Genomic DNA, 16,876 nt, shown 5'->3' on the forward strand with positions numbered 1-16,876 from the left:
TTTCTTTCTTTCTTTCTTTCTTTCTTTCAAGGAAATTAAATCACAGCCCTGACAGGAGAGGGTGAAATCTCTGAGCAGACCTCCCCAGTGCTTGGAATTTACAGACTTCTACCACGTCCCAGTTTGCTATTGTCCTAAGGCAACACACTCCCCTGCTGCTCTTTGCGTCTTTGGCTGCTGGCCAGCCTCCCAGGGCCTCCGGCTTTGATGTGAGGAGCAGACTGTCCTCAGGCCAGGCTGTTGTTGCCCTGGCCTGGGCTTTACTCACCCAGAATGCCAGGAGGGATGTCCTGTCTCACAGTATACACTTCAACAGCTCTCGTCATCGTCACCGTCACAGTCACCGTCACTCCCAGGGCAGAGGGAGCCTGCCTTTGTGTCATCCACAAGTGGCTGCCTCCAGCTGCTCAGCTTTGCTTTGCTGGCTTTGGTGCTCCTGGTTGGTGGTGGGGGTGGAGGACTCTCGGCCTGGGGAAGGCACCGGCTCTGCCAGGTCGGCTGTCAGACTGCAGGGCCTCCTTGGCAGGGCTCAGGGGAACCGACCAGGCAAGTTGAACAGCTTCCTCTGGGGACATTGCATCGACCTTCATTTGATCTAGGCCTGGCAGCCTGGTTAGTGAGGACGTAAATTCTGGCTGAGGAAGTCTTTCTTAACTGAACCTGTTTCCCACCATGGTTCCAGGCTTGCAGTTAGAGGTCTGTGCTGTTGTAAATTTAACTCCTGTGACTTCTGGTAGTATCTGTTGCTAATTCTAAAAGCAGGTGTACCCATAAACACAGAAGACTATAATGATACATACCAAAGAAGTAAAAATGGCATTATGCCTTAAAACTAATGAAAAGGCTAGATCCAGGTGGGAGAGAAAGAAAGAGAGAGAGAGAGAGAGAGAAGGAATTTATCATTGATGAACTGTCTTCTGAAGGGCCAATTCAATTCAAATAGAAACTGCCTCAGAAAACTGAAAGCACACCATATCTTGTTCTGGTCTAGGTGCACTGTATCTTTATAGGGTTGGTAACAGCATTTCCCACAGAAGGGGTTTCTTGCTTCTATTCTAGTAAAACCCATTCCCCAAATACGTCTCTTTCCCAACCGTTATTTATTTTTTTTTTCTTTATATGAAGTTTTACAAAGTCACAAGGTTGGTGGGTTTGTTGTTTTCCCTAATGAGAACACATTACATTTTTGGCAGTCAAGTATGAAAACGATTATTAGCTCTTTTTTGCAGGAGTTGGGGAATGCAGCCTGCATGATGCCATGACCTAGTTAGGGGAGGACACCTGAAAACGTTCAGAGTAGAAAGAGGAAGACATTTGTAGAAGACAAACTTCACGGTCTTTTTAGGGCATGAGTGTTGGCATTCTGTTTAGTGTTTTGCAAGCCATTCATGAGTAATGATTTAGTGTGCTCGTAGTAATATCTTTTTCTGGTTGGTCAAGAGTGCTTGTATGTGTGTGTGTATCAGAGTGGGCATTTGGTAAGTCCATTGGTTCATCCTGATACTAGAGCCTTATTTAGCACAGCTATAGTGATGCATTTAACATCACTTTAACATTCAAGTCTAGATACTTTGAAATTGCAGACTTTTGCCATAATCCATTCCTAAATTACATCTTCCAGCAAACACAGGGAGGTTTTGTAGGCAGGAACCGGTAAGGGAGAGGGGTGCTGGTAAACCAGAGTTATGGCATTTCACATTAATAGGAAATGCAATATTTGCCAGTATTCCATATGTCATTTCTCACTGCTTACAATAAAGTGACGTTGGTAGTTCCAAAGATGGAACTGGAGGTCAGTAAGATTGTTGACCTGTCCTGGGAATGCTAGAATGTACCGTTTCTCCTTCAAACACTTCCCTTCCCTCCTGCAGGTTATAGGTACCACCTCTCCCTGTAATTTCTTTTTCAGTAAATAAAGTTTAGAGATTGAGTTTTCAAGTTTATAGTGACCTTTGCAATCTTCTGGTTTCTTTCTTTCTTTCTTTCTTTCTTTCTTTCTTTCTTTCTTTCTTTCTTTTCTGTTAAATCCACTGGACAATATATCGAACATATTGTAGGTTGACAGGAAAAAAACTTTCTAAGGAGATTTAAAAACCAACTAAGGTATAATTCATTAATAATTTCATTCTGTTTCTGGATGTGTTTTCTTTCCCATTGTCAGCCAGTGTGGGAGGAAAGGGAAGAATAATGCCAGAGCTGAGGGTGTGTGTGGGTATGTGTCATCTAAAAGTATTTTATAGGAAAAAAAAGTGTTTATTTTTATAATAAAAGTAAAATTCAGTGCTCCAAATCACAGAAGTCTCTTAATTCTATTGTAGTGAAAAGTTATATTCCAGTGCTTTTAAAATTGTTAATCATTAGAGACATATGTTAATCAAAAGCATACATATCATATGCATACATATGCATAAATATATATATAAAAATGGTAATTTTGTGCTACCAGGCTTAAGCCTAAAATGTCATTAATAATACTGTTGCTGTTGCCAGTGGAGAAAATTTGCATAAGATTAAGGCACATGTACCCATTTCTTTATTCCCTGGAATAGCATTATAATTCCCAAACTTACAAAAAAAAAATTTTTTTTTTGAGAGAGAGAGAGAGAGACAGTGCGAGTGGGGGAGGGGGCAGAGGGAGAGAAAGAGAGACAGAATCTTAAGCAGGCTTCACACTCAGCATGGAGCCAGGTGCAAGGCTCAATCCCATGACCCTGATGCAATGACCTGAGCCGAAATTAAAGGTTGGACACTCAACCCACTGAGCCACCCAGGCGCCCCCAAACTTACAAATTTTAAACAAAGTCAGAAGTTCCCTTCACCTAGTTAGAAGTGAATTCAGGTTAAAATTTCAAATGATAATATCTGCATCTACAAAGCAGTTTTCTCTTTTTGGAACTCTCAGTGTCCCTTCCAACATTGCCTCTTCTGGTCCCCTGCTCTCTCCCTGTCACCACCACCCTGAACCTGGGGCTTGATCAAGTCCAGCCTGATCTGGGAAGCCATTTGCCACTCTTCTAAACCCTACAGAACTCTTCCTGTTCTCAACTTCTGTTATACTTGGAATCATTACCACACATTTTGACATTCAGCACTTAATTTTTTAAAATAATTTTTAATTGTTGACTCAGGGCTTTGTTATTGTGTACTTTGTTATTTCTTAAACAGCTAGAACAATGGTAGATACCTTGCAAATGTGCTTTTATTTTTTTTAAGTTTTAATTTTTTTAAAGTTTATTTATTTATTTTGAGAGAGAGAGAGAGAGCATGCAAGCAAGCAGGGAGAGGGGCAGAGAGAGAGGGGGAGAGAGAATCTCAGGTAGGCTCTATGCTATCAGTGTGGAGCCTGATGTTGGGCTCGATCCCACGAACCCTAAGATCATGACCTGAGCGGAAACCAGGAGTTGGTCTCTTTACCGACTGAGCCACCCAGGCACCCCACCTTGTAAATGTTCTTAATTGATTGTTATTTCTCTTGTGTGGCTGTTGGTAAACGGTTATTACAGACTACAACCGCTCTTCTGAAAATGTGCACCTCAGACCAGCACATGAGCATCACCAGAGAACTCCCAAAAGTTGGACCCCATCCAGACCAATAGAATCAGAATTCACATTTTAACAAACTTCTCTGGTGACTCATAAGCATGTTAAAATTTTAAAAGCATTGTCGAGGGGCGCCTGGGTGGCTGAGTGGGTTAAGCATCTGACTTTGGCTCAGGTCATGATCTCAGGGTTTGTGGGTTCGAGCCCCACATCAGCTCTGTGTTGACAGCTTAGAGGCCTGGAGCCTGCTTTGGTTTCTGTGTCTCCCTCTCTCTCTGCCCCTCCCCCGCTTGCATTGTCTCTCTCTCTCTCCCTCTCTCTCTCTTTCAAAAATAAATAATAAAACATTAAAAAAAAAAAAAGCATTGTAGAGGAAGGTTTCTCTTCCTCGGAGGGGTAGAGACCCCAGGAACCTTCAACTCTCCCTTTTGTCAGTGTTGTATTGTGGTCATTTAGTATCTGGCTGTATTAGGGTGAAACTGTCTGTTCTTACAATAACAATGAGGTTGGAAATTTATTCTTTACATAGAAACTGCAACCTTTAAAAGTGACCAGAGTATTAAGACTGTATTTATATTCTGATTCAAGACAACTTTAGATCCAAATCATTAAAATCCCTTTACCTGGCTTCTTTCAAAATTCTCCTACTGAAGAGCAAAAAGTATATGATTTCCTTTTCCTTTTCCTTAGTTTTCCTTTTTTTTTTTTTTCTTTTTACACTTGAAGTGCTTACACCCACTCAGCTTGCTATTTTGAACTCTGGGAAAGAAAATTTGTGGGCATCTTGCAGTCTTTCAGGAAACAAGGCTTAGATTAAATATTTGCCACATTTTCTATGTGTTTCTTTCTTCAGGAAATTGGAGGAGCACATCACTCATGCTTTCAGTCAACCTGACACATAGTATGACGTTCACAGTGTGGATGGAAAATAGCTTCTGTCCTTATTTGCCTACCTTCGCACAGATATTCCTGGTGTTTCCCCTCCCATTCTTCTATTTGTCTTTCCTTCCTTTTCACTATGGTGTCTAGAATTCTTCAGGTACTCATACATTTTATAAAATACAAGATTCCTTGAGAGTCCCGAGGTTTGGTATATCAAGGAAGAGGAATAACACTTGGACATCATTAAACGTTCGACAATATGTAGAGTATTCTTAGTCAAATTTGAGTTTAAAAGATTAATATAATTTAAGTTAGGTGCAGTTCATTGTTGGTTTTGCTTTACCTTTGAACCTAGTTCACAGCAGAAATGAGAGACATTGGGATCGGAGATAGAGGAACATACTAGGTATCTCAGCCCTTCAGCTATGTTTTAAATGAATTCAGGGCTGCGTCTTGTGGATATACCAAGAAAATAATATGATTGGAATATGATTGGAGTGGTTGTGTCGTTTATACACAGTGTAATCTCATCTTTGTTGAGGCAATTAAGATGTTTTATTTAAGCTGGAACTTACAACACTTTTCTGTTTAATCAGCGTTTGCCTACTTGTAAAGAATATTATTCAGAGGATCTGGTGACACAATTCAGTTGCTGGACTTGAGGAATTCAGTGTTTCCAAGCAAGTGAAATGGAAATGAGGAAAGACACAGAACCAAGAGTCTTTTAGAATGCAAATGATTATTGAATGTGAAAAATGTAATAAACATAGAAATGCACCATAATACACTGTTTTTGACATGGCAGAACAAAATATTGAAAGGATGCCTCTATATATGATTCAACACAATTCTATTCAAACTTTTAATGGGATTTTTTTGGGTATGGCTGAATGTGGAGGGCAAATATTACACTTAATCAAATAATATAATAAGGGAAAAAAGGGTAAGAGTTTTGCAGGTATATGTGTGCACTTAAGGAAATATCAAGGAGCGTTTGAAAAAGAGAGAGCAAAAATAGAAATCTTGCCCTACTGTAGATTCAAATAGACTGTAAAACAACAATGGTAATTAAAACCGCCCAACACATTAACAGCAAGTTCATAAGGTAATGTCACTCACATTATATGTACTCAGTCTGAACAAAGGTTCCAATTTAAATATGTAGATCAGTGTAACAAAATGGGAAGCCCATCATGGATCCATTATGAGACAATACAGAGTTAAAATATAACATAGCAAGCTTAGTAAATACTGTGGATAACTTGGAGTTTGTCAAAAATATTTGAGTATGTACTTCCTGCTGTGGATCCAAATACATGCCAGATATATTAAATGGTTAAAGATCTAAAAATAAATAAACTTACAGAACAGTTTGTAGAAAAGTTAATATATGCATCATATTAAAGGGTCATTTAAATTCACAGGAAAAAATAGGACCAAAAAGTAGTCAAATTATATGAATAGAGATAATTTTTACATTAAAAATGAGAGACAATGAAATTATTTTTACATGAGAGAATGATTACAGTCACCATTAACATAAAAAGGCAACCCGAAAGTACCATTTTACATTAAATAAACCACCAAAGAATTTAGTCATATAAAAACATGAGGTTTGGTGGAAATGCAATGTTCAGATATCGTTGGTAGTTTTGTAGGTGATTTCAGTCTCTTGGAATCAACATGGCTATAAATGTGAAGTCCATAAAAATACTCATACTCTTTGATTTGATAATATTATTTCTGTTACTCTTTTAAGGATGAGTAGTATCTCTAGTGTTAAAAATAAACAAGAACATCTTTAATGTTCCTGCATATAGGAATGGTTAAGGAAATGACTAAGTGTGCTGACTATGAAATATTATGTGGCTACTAAAAATGAAAACTATATGAATTACATGAAAATGTAGAACATGTGTATCAAATAATAAATGAAAACAAGTTAGAATGCATTGTTGTTATATGTGTGTTATGAGAACATCTATGTGAAAATATGCTTATAGGGACAAATAAATACTAGATTAAAATTTTTAAAAATGAAAATAATTATGTTTGGGTGATGGGATTAAGAGGGTTGTTGTTTTGTTTTTTTTTCTTTTTTTTTTTTTTTTTGGTTATAAATGTCTTCAATGTCATTATGTATTTCTAAAGAAAAATAATATAAATGACTAAGTAGGGCAGCTGTATTAACTCTGGCTGTTAGGGCACTGCTTCCCAAATGTTATTTTGGAACTCTGCCAAAATATGCCAAGAGGTTTTGGGTCTCTAACAGTTCAGTTATTCTGTTTCTTTATTCTCCATGGCCAGGTTTTTACTAGATTTACAAAGAAGCACGTTACTTCTAACCGTGATGCAGAGGGTGGTGTGGAGCCGGTGGTATTTGCTGACCTGTTCCCACTCACTTTGCACTCGTGGCCTTCTGCATTTCCTTCTCATCCTAAACTGGGAAGCATCTTTAGTATCATTGGTGCTCAGAGAAGCTCAATGATGTAAAGGGAAAATAGTGGAATAGTAGTCAGGAAGTCTGCCTTCTAGTTGCATGACCTTGGGCAAATGACTGTGACCTTCTGAGTCTCAGTCTCATCATCAATAGAAGGAGGGTGTTTGATGACCTCCTCTGGACCTGGATTAAGGATATGTCCAGAGGTATAAAGACATCAAAGTTCCCAACCTTATTCCAGGGTGCCAAATGCTACTAAACGAAAGCGCTCTCAGGGAGTGGTCTGGTCAACTCAGAGAGCATGATTCCTCTATACTACATGGGGTAAATCATTAAGCTAGAGAAAGTCACTTAGGTGCAGCATTGTGGCTACATCTGATTTATTATATATAAATATAGACCAATCGGTAACAAGCATGATCAACTATTAGCTAATGACAAATTACTCGATTGTTTAGACTACATAACTGACTGTACCACACAGTTTCAGATGCATTTAGATTTTCTGATGAAGCCAAAATACCGCAGACTGAGGTGTTTTGTTTTGTTTTTTCCTTTTTCCTCCTGTGTTGAGGCAGGCAATAAAAACAAATTGAAGGTAAGAAGGTTTAGATTCAACTGCTTTCATCAGGTTATAAAATTATTTTAGGCTCTGCACTACTGTGTGGTATAGAAATTGTAGAGAACTTATTGTGGTATCTTAGGTGTCATTGCTCATTTCTAAGGAAGTGAACATTTCTAAAGAATGTTGTATTGTGGTTTGTACACATGAGGCTCACCTGTTATGCAGGCAACAGATCTGTATCTTCTGTGCTAATTAGGAACAGTCATTCATCTGAATCATCCATACAGATGACTAATATATTTTGTACTTAACTGCTTGTGAGGTTTGATATGAGGTACCATACATTAGTAATATCAACACTGAAATATTCCTAAGTAATTTGAAATCACAGACCACTCCAATAAGCATAGTCAGATTAAAACGACAACGTACTTGCTGTACTATAGATGTAAGACCTTTTGAGATACTGGCTTAATGACTGGCCACGCTCAAGTCATTTAAGTCCCTTTATGGGGCAAGAACTACATGTTAAGAGAACAGTACGCTAAGAAATAAGCAAGCACAGAAAGGTGATGGTAGATCTAAACTTTGGTACAGGTCAATTTCACTTATGTTGACAAACCAGCGAGAAAAGGATTCCTAAGAATCTTCAAGTCATTTTGCATCGTGAGGGGAAGCGCCCTCACGCTTTCTTGGAAAATGACTAACATAAGGCTATAAGTTGCTAAACAGTGTACGAGCCCAAAGCCATCATGGCAAGAATTCAGAGGTGACACTATAAGGCCATCTTCTGAACATTATTTGAAACAGCCTTTGCAACTTCCATAAAGGCCTAGAAAAGTACAAAAATATTTTCACAGCTCTAGATATTCAAGTGTGAGAAATGTGTGTGTTGTACCATTTGCAGCTCCTTTAGGTGCTTATATTTGTTGATCCAGGATAATTTAAAATAACCAAACCGTTTGACTTTTATCTTGTCATATTTATGGCAAGAACCCTAGCATAATAATTAAGACTGTTTGTCTCTGTGAATGAAGAAGTCTTTTGAGATCATATCCATCTCAATTTTCTAGATAATTATTTCTTGAACAGCAGTAAGTCTAGAATCTAGACATTGGATTGTCTTGGAAGTGAAAATGTATTTCCAGTGATTGCTGTGGATTTCTACTTAGTATGTATAATTATTGCTATTTGTCTTCTCCACTGTTAGGAATGTTTTTGGTTTGTTCTGGGTTAGGTTTATTTTTGAGCATCTACCTTCTAATAGTGGATAGCAAATCTGTATCAACCTTTATTAAATACTGAGATGAGCTCAATTAATTTCACTAATAAGTGTGGTGGGATTAGTGGAGTGGCAATATGTAGCTAATTCCACATTGCATAATAAAAAATCATGTGCTTATGGCTTTGGAATAGGTTTTTAAATTTTCACGTGGATATGGTTGGATTTGATGTTCTGGGACTTTAAAACATACTAAATCTATCTTGGGGAGACTTGATTCGGGAGTAGCTGGACGCTGTCCAATTTTGTAATCTCACTCTTCTGCTCAGCCTTCCAGCATCCCATTTATTTTAGGCTCTCATCAGTTGAGATATAGCTTGCTTTCTCTCAAACTTACTCTTGGAACTGAAATACTAGTTTAATATTCGGGCTTCAGAAAAGGTGTGTCTGCCGGTAAAGAAAATGGAATTAAATGATATTATTTATAAACCATAAGCTATTTAGGGGTCTGTAGGAGAATAAACACTCTCTGTGGGAGACGAGGTATAACCTTCGAAGAATGATTTGGAAATTCATGCATGCCAGTGCATTCTCTCCAAATGATCTATCTAGGTATTAGTTTATATTCCTCAATAGAGATTATGTGTAACTAGAGTTTAACTGTTTTAAGGAATAGCAGCCTACGCATTTTAATTGCATCAGTAAATTAATAAGAATCAATGAGCCAAATCCCAAAGCAATCGGTTGCCATCTAATTTTACATATCCTAACTTGCATTATATAGTCATTGTTTCTGTGTGTCAATCAGCACTGACAATAAAGTCTCTGCTCTCACATTTATTGTGTTATTTTATTGTTTTCTCTATGCTTGCATATTCATTTTATCCAAAACTGGTAAATTTCAGTTGGCAGATGCTTTTGTTGTTTTATACTTTTAAGCAGTACAGTAACTTGGGAGAGGATTTAACAGTAATCTTGATCTGATTTCTGTGTTGTTAATGTATTGATCCTATGCTACTCTGGCTTAAACATTATTTGTTTTTCTTTTTGTTTTCCTTTCCTCATTAGGTGGAGTCTTTGAATTTTTAAAAAGACAATGGTAATCAGATTGACTTGAAAAATTAAGTGAATTGACTTGGTTGGAACACTCTTTTACCGATTCAGTAACATTCAGCTGCTGGGTAAGTGGAGTCAAGTTCTTTTTATATGGTTTGATTTCAGAATTTTTGAAAAGATCTTTCAAGCAAAATATTAAGCTTTATGTGAAACTTAGGCAGTAATGATTTGAGGCCCTTACTACCCGTGAAAGATGTCTGGGATGCTATCTAAATGAACATGTTTGCAAGTTTTTACAATATTTCTGGAAATATCCCAGTTAGAAAGATGAGAAGATTAGAAAATGTGGTCATTGATAGCTGGGAACATATCCTTTTATTTACTATTTTTTTCTTATTTTTGTTTTGTTTTTAAAGTTTGCTTATTTATTTTGAGAGAGAGAGAGAAGGGGAGGGCAGTGAGAGAGAGGGAGAGAGGGAATCCCAGGCAGGCTCTGTGCTGACACAGAGCCCAATCTCATGAACTGTGAGATCATGACCTTAGGCGAAACCAAGAGTCGGACACTTAACTGACTGAGCCACCCGGGCACCCCCATTTACTCTTTTAATAATTATTTGCTTATTAAGAATCTTGGGGTCATATAAGAATATCGGATTTTACCGTTAGTGAGGTATTTATGTATGATTTTATTATATTGCCTCAGATTCCAATCTAAAGCCTGCTGAACGTTTTGAGTAAATTAGCATCTCTCCTTATGTTAAGCCGTTCTCATTTTACAGAAAGTTTGATTTCTGTGATAAGAATAGAAACCTTAAAGTCTTACTCAAATCAACGTCCTCGTCGCACTGTGAATCTGTGGAAAACTCTTGAGGTGGAGAAGTCCTCACCAAGAGGAGTTTAGGCTCTTAGCAAATTACTGGTGTTGCCAAGACAGAATTTAGTGGGAACAGGACTTTGGCTACTGCTAAAATGTCAGCATAGTAAAACCTGCTCTGTCAAACAGATTTTTGGCATCAGAAGTCTAAATGATACTGATTTTAAGGTTCGGCTATTTTATTTTATTTTATTTTTTTAATCCAGGCAAACTCATGTTTTAATTAACCCTTTGCACAGTAACAGAACATTTGGAAAAATATTTGTATTTCTAGTCCAGGTCATGAGATTTGAGGTTCTGATATTTTAAATTTTATGCTAAACTGTGTGGCTTGTTATTAATTTTCCTCTGAATAAATGGAGGCTATGTAAAAACCTGAGGGATGATAATGAATAAGAGAGAAGAGCATCTAGCCATTTGGGGAGCAGTGTTCAAAACCAAACTAACAGTGTCTGCTTCACCTATGGGCATCTTAAGACATGCTGAGGTCACGTGGTTTTTCAGGGATACTGCTGCATAATTTATATGATGCCAACAACTGCTTTAGGGTTGTCTAAAATAATCTCCCTTGAGACAACTGCCCTGGAGCTTGATTTGTTTAGTGTGGCTTTTGCGTATTCAACGAGTATGGAAATACCAAGCGCAGAAACCTTGGGACATCTTTTAATTTTGCCTGTAAGGCTCATGACCCAAGATTCATTTGCGAGCAATAATTTCCATCGTTATGGGCACGTGAGATGCTATTCAGAAAAAATATTTTGGATAATTAAAGGGATGTAAGGCAGTTAGATGAAAAACTCATTAGGAAGAGAAATGTTAAAAAAATTTCAAGAGCCAAACCTTAATTCTTCAACAGCTGTGATAGATGTTACAAAATGAAAGCTAATATTGTGCACCACTAACCTAAATGTTTTTGTCTGCCACATTTAATTTTCTATGTACTCACAAGGTTGGCCTTTACAGTTATTCCCAAAGTACCCCATGGTGTTACAGTTAAATTTCAGTTGGTGGGACCTAACCTAAGGGATGTTTGGGAGACTGTACCGATTATGTTCCGTAAGTGCTACCTGAGAATGGACGTGGTGTGGACATTGAATATAGTTGGCCTTCTCCTTATTTATTACACTGTGAGTTCTGGGAGCCTTTGCTTAAATGTCAGCTCATTGGAATCACTCTGTTTTAAAATAATTTTTTTTTTAGTTAAGTAAATTTATAAGATTATGTGAGGATTAAACTCCTGGCAGGTGGTAGGGGCTCAATAACTAGTAGTGATTATGATGATGATTAGTAGTGGTAATGGTAGTTATAATCATTATTTAAACATAATACGTAACGTCTTATTAACCATGTGACTGATTCTTTAGGCTGTCATTGAGGACAAAACGCATAGAGATAAGTACATTTTCTCAAACTAAATACTTCCTTTGGTAAGGAAACACTTCATATGAAATTGGTGTGGTTCTTTTAAGATGTCCGTGTTGTATATAATCAGCAATCTGTCCATGACTTTATCTGTGAACCTGGCCTTGTCCATGAGCCCAAGTGAGGATATGTTTTATAAATGATACATCTAAAAAATTTGCTACCCCAAATTGGCAGTAGATAGAAAACCGTTACTAAGACAAGAAAGGGAAACCCTCACCATTAGAGTGACCATTCTTTCATGACACTTTTTGTAAAATATGGTAAAAACAGATGGCTTTATCTTTTAATCAATAATACTGCTCTTCATTCATTGCCAGTTTCTTTTGCGAAGCCAGTTCTTTCGACCGGTCTTGAAATTATTCATTTTAAAAGTAATATTAGCTGACCTATGGTCCTTTAACAATATGCTCAGATTGATATTTTTTCATTGCATTAGATATAATTATTTAAGAACTATGTAAGTGACATGTCTTCTTTAAGCTGAGGAAAGGTAAGAAGGAAGGTGAAAATTATTAGTATGTTCCATGAGTTGGGCTCTGTGCTATAGGTGCTTAATCTTTTTAAAGTGAAAATGAAGAATACCATAATCACTTGAGGAAATTGCGTTTCAGAGCAGTAATTACTTAGCTGAGAGTTACATAGTTATTATAGTTAGTAATTTTGGGAGTCGGAAGTTGTTGAAATCCAAATTTAATTTACAAATAATAAAATAAATAAGTCAGTCAGAGAAGGACGGATATTGTGTTTTCACTCATATGTGGATCTTGAGAAACTAAACAGAAGACCATGGGGGATGGGGAGGGGGGATATAGATAGAAACAGAGAGGGAGGGAGGCAAACCACAAGAGATTCTTAAATACAGAGAACAAACTGAAGGGGGGTGGGGGAAAGGGAAAATGGGTGATGGGCATTGAGGAAGGCGCTTGTTGGGATGAGCACTGGGTGTTGTATGTAAGCTAATTTGACAATAAATGATATTAAAAAATAAAAATAAAAATAAATAAATTAAAAAAATATGTATGTCATTACTTACACAAATATGGAAAATAAAAGTGAGGAAAACTTTTAATCCATTCTCTCTGGACTCATTTTAGCAGATTTTATAAAGATCTGATGAAGTTGCACATTGGATCTACTCTGTGCTCTCTATGGGTTTGGTATAATTTTTCCTGCTGTCACGTAGAATTCAGAGTGGACCCTTGAGCTTCAGTGTGTTGTGGCCTTCAAAATGTTTCCTTTTAGGTAGGGTCATTTTTATAGCTTTTCGGATGCATACAACTCTTCTGTTTGGGTCCTTTATGTTTTAAGGTAACTGAAGAAGGTATCGGTACTTATGAATGAGTATTACCAAAATGATATGAAGCCTAGACTCAGTCCCTGCTCACCATGACTGCTGTTTCTTTTGCCGTTATAGCCTGTGTGAATGGAGTCCGTTACTGTTAGCTTCTTGGACTACATGGTTTTTCATTTTTCCAAAATTATTTTCTTCCACTGTTTACACAGCCTGATGCTGCCTGCTTTTTTTTTTTTTTTAAGTTTATTTATTTATTTATTTTGAGAAGGAGAGAGACAGTGCACATGGGGGAGGAGCAGAGAGAGAGGGAGACAGAGAATCCCGAGGTGACTCCGCACAGTCAGCACCGAGCCCGAAGCGGGGCTTGAACTCACAAACCCAGAGATCATGACCTGATCCGAACCAAGAGTCTGACACTTAACCGACTGAGCTACCCAGGTGCCCCTTTCCTGCCTTGTTTTTCAGGCATCTCACTTGGCTCTACCTTCACTCATTCCCACATTCAGTACCTTACCCCTTCATTTATTCGTCGTTCAGTCAACAAGCATTAATTAAGTCAGTAGTATGAACAAAGCACATTTTTTTCCCCATTGAACATTTTTTAAGCATCCAAAAACTGAGGGTTGCTTCTATATCATTTCATAGTATTCCCTCCTGCCTATCCGTCTTCTTGTCTCCTTACTGTAGATCACAGTGAAGGATGTTTATAGGTGGTAAATCTCTCATCTTTTACTCTCCACACAAAAACCTACACAATAGTATTTAGTAATTAATTAGTTTCCTTGTTTCTCTCATGACGTGAATTACCATTTGTGTGATACTGTACAGTTTACAAATGGCTTCCATGGTACATTATCTCGCTTTAGACAATAACTGTTATGTAGCTATTACTCACATTTTATTCTGTGTCTGAGGAAACGGAGGCTCAGGGGGTTACAACTAAGTGATTTGCTCAAAGTCACAGCACTAGTGAGCCATACGACCAGACTTTAACCGTAGGTCCTGCAACTTTAGATAGCATGTTACTTGCTGCCTGGTCACCGGTTTAGTTGACTACCAGTGTTCAAATATTGGAGCTTTGCTGATACAGTCACTATGTTCTGTTCAGTATGAATCAAATACAGAAATAGAAGCTACATTGAAGTTTTAGCGAAGAATCAGGTCTCGTAGAAAATCTTGGAGGCAGTGTACCTTTCCTTTCTTTGATCATACTAACTGTTAAATTCACCCAGTGACTCCCCTGCCCTAAGAATCTCACAAACTCCAAGCAACATCCTTAGACCTCAAGAATGGCCCTTGGAATTCTGATTCTCTTGGATAGTTTACATAAAAATTTGCTAATTGGATATTGAACAAAACCACTCACTGAGAGATCTTTAGCTTTGAACCTGATATCACATTGACTTCTCATCCATGAATTGTCCAAAGACAAATTGACTTTGTGTTTTCTGCCTCATCTCTTACTTGCATTATTGGTTATTGGTTAATTACGCTTTACCGATATCAGAATCTGGCCAATTCTTTTATTTTAGTCTTATTTATTTAGTATATGAGCATTATTCATCTTCATGTTTTACTTCATTTCCCTCTCAATCCCCTTAATATTTTATACTTCTCTCATGTCACTTTTGTATGTATTTTTGTGCTTTACATTAAAGTGATTTCTGTGAAGTTTTTTTCTCTCACACACCATACTATCAGCTGCTTGAAGGCAAAGGCTGTGTCTTTATTTTGTTGGTTTCCTGTTCAGCCTTGAAAATGGTGATTGAAAAAAACAGTAGATATTCAATAAATATTTGTTTAATTTAATAAAAATATTCGGCTGTGGGTTTTCTTTTCAAATTCCTTTTGGGGACTGCAAATTTATAACTGGCTTTAGTCATATCAGTGAGATGAATCAGCAAGTCTGATACTTATTAACTATCCACAGCAGAGCCATAAGAATAAATTTATGTGTATTTTAGTGATCTTTCTGAATACAAAAAAAAAATCTTCTCTATGTTAATGGCAACACTCTCTCCCACAAATAAAATAAAACAAAAACCCCTTTATTCCCTTGACAAGGATATTTTATTGTATTTGTCTTGACCATGGGAATAAAAACAACTGACCTCTGAAAAAATCTAATGAGATAACATAAAACATGGCTTCTAAACTAGAGGCTTCCTGGGAGATACAGGTGTAAACATAGTGTGAATGTGGGGCACCATTGCTGTGGTGGTGGGAAGGCCCTGAACAGGTTTGAGTGGAAGAGAGACACAATCAGAGTTGTTGCACATGAGGAAGATGAATCCAGCTAGCTTGTGCTGGATGGTGTGGTGGGTAGAGATGGGGGGTGGGGTGCATAGCAGTAAGAGTCTCTGAAAGCATTGAAGCCACTTAGGAGGTACTTACATTAATTCATACAAGAGCTATCACCTCATGTTGTGCCCTTTATGTCTCCTCCCTCATACCACAGATGAAAGTACTTTGAGAAAACTTTAGTGAACACTTGAGCCTAGGTTCAGGGGGTTCTTTCCGACTTCTCCAATCTCTTCCTTGGTTTCTGACTTCTTGGGTATGATTATGGTGCCCTTGTGCCTACTTGCAGCTTAAATTGTTTTTCCTAAGACCCTCCTCACTTCCACAGGTCACTGCCTCTGGTAATTATCCCTGGATTACATACCGGAGGACACCATGCTTAGACCTGTCCTTTGGAAATTTGCCAGTTGGACCCAGAGTACCTTCTGATCAGATCTTTTGCATTGGTATTTCAGGCAGGTGCGCACGGTCTGCCCTGGAGTGGTAGCAATAAGGATTGACAGGACACAGATAATATAAGCCAGAGTATGCAGGAAGCCAACGTAGGACTGCCTGCCTGATTGGGTATAGGAGGTGTGTTTGTGTATGTGTGTGTGCGCGTGTGTGTGCGCACACTACTCCCCTACTACTCTGGGAGTAGGGGAACCGGAGGAAGTTGTCAATGATGGCACTAGGCTTTGAGCCTGGGAGTTCAAATATTACTCTTAATAGGAAAAGAGAAGTAAAGAGAAACTGGTTTCCGTAACAGGGTGATGAACTTGAATGTATACTAGTTGGGTTTGAGATAAATGTAGATAAAAAGTATATGTTTCTTACTACTTGACTTTTCTTTTTTCCATGAGGGTTGAGAGTTGGAAACAGGAATTCATTGGAGGACTTGAGACTTCTTCCTCTTTCTGCTGTCCTTCTGGCTCCTTAAATATTTTCCAAGAGGTTAGGATGGTTTTAGGTTTCTCCACCTTACCCCTGCCACAGTTCCCCCCAGATTCTCCTCCTCAGGAACATGTCTACTCGTCAGAGTACTCACAGCAGCCAGAAGTGTGCCTTTTGGTCTCCAAAAATAAAAACAGGGGGGGAAATAGCTATCTTTTCCTTTTGAGGAGCATAATCATTGTCATCTCACGACTTGCTGAAATAGCACAGCAAAGGAACATTTTTTGGCAGGCTGGGAAATCTAGGGAATACACAAACACATTCACTTCTGTTTTGCTATGATGTATTCATTTGAAGCAGTCTACTTCAGGGGAGCAGGGGGATTTTTCCTTGAGCATAAAAAT

At 37.9% G+C, this 16,876-nt stretch overlaps 1 protein-coding gene across 5 annotated transcripts in view; it reads left to right on the forward strand.

Moving 5' to 3' along the window:
* The window catches only part of HIVEP2 (HIVEP zinc finger 2), a 204,923-nt gene that overhangs the window by 104,501 nt on the left and 83,546 nt on the right, over positions 1-16,876 (forward strand). For all 5 annotated transcript variants that reach the window (XM_019425109.2, XM_019425108.2, XM_053904423.1 and 2 more), the window contains exon 2: positions 9,718-9,830. The gene's annotated coding sequence lies outside the window, so the exon portion shown is untranslated. The remainder of the gene's footprint in view (positions 1-9,717; positions 9,831-16,876) is intronic.

This window comes from Panthera pardus, unplaced genomic scaffold (genome assembly GCF_024362965.1).
Source record: "Panthera pardus isolate Hobbes unplaced genomic scaffold, ASM2436296v1 HiC_scaffold_17, whole genome shotgun sequence".
Lineage (NCBI taxonomy): Eukaryota > Metazoa > Chordata > Mammalia > Carnivora > Felidae > Panthera > Panthera pardus.